Source organism: Propithecus coquereli, unplaced genomic scaffold (genome assembly GCF_000956105.1).
Source record: "Propithecus coquereli isolate 6110/MARCELLA unplaced genomic scaffold, Pcoq_1.0 Scaffold15, whole genome shotgun sequence".
NCBI lineage: Eukaryota > Metazoa > Chordata > Mammalia > Primates > Indriidae > Propithecus > Propithecus coquereli.
The window spans coordinates 2149898-2153297 of NW_012139413.1; positions in this window are offsets into that span (position 1 = coordinate 2149898).

Genomic DNA, 3400 nt, shown 5'->3' on the forward strand with positions numbered 1-3400 from the left:
TTGTCAGAGTGCTAACTGTCCATGTCTCTTCTCTAAGTCATTAGGTAATAAATTAGACATAATGTGAGATTTTTATGTTTTTTTTAATAATGAGAGATATTATGTTAAATTCTGTGCACACAAATGTTCTTCAGCCATCTCATATAATCTCATGTTTTCTGACCTATGAAAACTACAAAAATTCCTTTTCAGGGGAGACTCCATTTTGCCACTAGATTTATCAGCCTTCTCCTTTAAGAATGTTTGATTTTGGGGAATCATAGATAGGTTTTTTGGACTTGGTTAGATGCATATTTTTTTAAATCTAACTTTGAGTTTTTTTATTCCTAAATAGCAGTCCAATTTTTAATGAATCTTGAGAGATCAAGAATTTTGCTAAAATTTTATATTGTTATTGTTAACTAAAAAAAATTAATGAGGTTTATACTTTGGAAAAAGCAGAGCTTTATTTCTCATAAAGGGTAGCAACATGCCAGGTGGCCATTTTAACAGGTTGGGAAGCTAAGCCCCAGCCAGAAGCCAGGCACACGTGTTTCAAAGAATAGACAAAAGGGACCTGGATTTTATACTGAGTGGGGTACTCAAATATACATATTTAACAAGGTATAGGAGGAGTCATGACTGTTTATGAAAAGAGAAATCATGCACGTGTGTGATTGTGCTTTATACCTCCCATCTTGTCGTGGCGGGAACTCAGTTTTAAGGTGTTTCTGGGGCCCTCTTGGCTGAGAGGGGTCTATTTAGTTAACAGAGGGCTTATGATTTTATTTTTAGCTCACATTATGCTAATAACTTTTCCACTGATATCCCTTATAATCTTGAAGGTTAATATTATAAATCATAAAAAAATTAAAACATTCTATTCTGACACTGATTTTAAGATACAATGGGTTAAAATGTTTCATATTTTTCAGCATATTATAATCTTTATAATACATGGCCATATTATTTCACTTACTTTCCATTATTATCTGTCTTATTATGGAATTTAGTACTGTTTGTCTCTTTTGTGAATTGAGGAAACTGAGGTGAGGAGGCTGACTTGACCAATGAAAGGTCACGTAACTAGTTAGTGGTAACACAAAGCACACGTGGTTGAATGCTATGATCGCTGTTTTATACTAACGGTAATACATAGTTCCTATGATAAGAATGGCTTTTATCTAATAAATCAAAATTTCTTTTTTGACAATTGTAGCATTTATTGTTTCCTGATGTCATGAATGATTCATGCCACTGAAAAATTTTGCAAATTATATCTATCCAGTCTACCAGATTTTCAGATTTGGAATCTACCCTGTTGCAGATACAGGCATTCTTTGTTACTACATGAAAAGATGTGAATAGGACTTCTGCTTGAACCACAACAACAGATTCTAACTGAAATGTTAGATAACTACATACAAAAACAATGCTATTTTATCATTTGTACCACAGCAAATTCTAAGGCATCCACCGCGGACATAGTGGATATACATACCAGTCACAATTCACTACATTTTTTTTCTTTCTTCCTTAGAAGAACAATGTAATTTCTATCATTGCAGATTCTTAAAATAAATTCTTGAAAAAGCCATACAGTTTCCAACCAAATTTTCACCAATCTTTTGCATCCCCCCCTATTTTGGTGGAGAATCAAAAAACAGAAACTGTGTTCCCAGCGGAGAAGCCACAACGAAGGCTTTATATAGAAGCCAAACTTAAAACGATGCCAGTAGGCAGATGGAAACCAAGTCTGAATGAGGAAATTCTGAGCCAGGCCTCTTGCTGTGGCTTTAATGTAGCTTAGTTGTGTCCTGATTTCACTGTCCTTATTACTAGGATTCTAGTTATTTATGAATTGAATTCCCATGTAGTTATCTGACTATTATTGTAAAATGCCACATGATATTTTGTGCTAAGTCAATAAATGCCTCTTGCCAACACTGTATTTATTTTGGGTTTGTAATCTCTGTGCTTTTACCCTTTTTCTGACATTTTCCCAGTCTCTCCCTGCAAATCAGATGGCCATGAAGCAGAGCTTCCTTTCAGCAATTAACAGTGGGCCGCTGCAGGCCTAACCACCAATTCACACCCCAGGGGACTCTCCACCCCAGGAAAAGATTTGCTAACAGTCGTCTGACACTTTGGTTAGTTTAAAAATTACTGCCAGCATTTAGACTTCTTGCAGGTGATTCTTAGAGAAACATGAAGAAATACTGGTTGTTTGAAGTGTAGGCTTAAAAATAAAGAGAAGCCATAAAGCAGGAACATTTGAATTGGAGAAATAGAGGGGACTTCAGGAAGTCACTGGACACATTTTCTAATTCAGCGTCTTTCAAAGTCTTTTAAAGATACGAAATAAGATATACGGTTTACAGTGTGATTTATTATATCCACATATACACTATAATTGAAACCAAAGTTTTATAAAACAATACTTACCCTTATTACATAACATTGGCAAAGCATGTTAAAAAGTTAAAAATATTAATATGATTCTTACATATGATGGTTATCTTACGTTTTGACTTCACCTGGTTAAGGAATGCCCAGGTAGCTGGTAAGACATGTCTGAGTATGTCTGTGAGGGTATTTCTGGAAGATAGTAGCATTGGAATCAGTAGACTACTCAATAGATTCAAGAATATCACTGCTATCACCAACGTAGGCAGGAATCATTCAGCCAATCTATTGAGAGAAAAGATAGAAAAAAAAGGCAGGGGGAAAGTAGATTCTCTCTCTTTCCCTCTCTCCTTGAGGTGGAATATCCATCTTCTGCCCTTGGACAACAGAGTACCAGTTCTCATGTCTTCAGACTCCGGCTCTTTTACAAGTGCCTCCACCCTCTCCCTTACACTCCTCCATTCTCACGCTTTTGGCGTTAGACTGAATTATACCATCAGCTTCCCTGATTCTCCGGCTTGCAGATGGCACATTGTGGGACTTCTCAGGCTCCATAATCTCATGAGTCAATCCCACTATAAATCTCCCCTTATATGTTCCTATATGTACTACTGGTCATGTTTTTCTAGAATACCCTAATATGTCCTATAAAAATAAAATGAACACATATCAAAGATTTTATTCAAGTTATTAATGAGGAATCCAAAAAGAAGTTAAAATTAATTATAATAAAAGGTTATTTGAGCCAGGCGTGGTGGCTTATGCTTGTAATCCCAGCACTTTGGAAGGCTGAGGCAGGAGGATCAGTTGAGACCAGACATTCAGGATCAAACTGGGCAATATAGCAAGACCCTGTCTCTACAAAAAAGTTAAAAAATTAGCCCAGTGCAGGACTTGGGAGGCTGAGGAAACAGGATCTCTTGAACCCAGGAGTTTTAGATTGCAGTGAGCTATGTTTGCACCACTGTGCTCTAACCTGGGTGACGAGGTGAGACTCTGTCTCAAAAATGAAAAA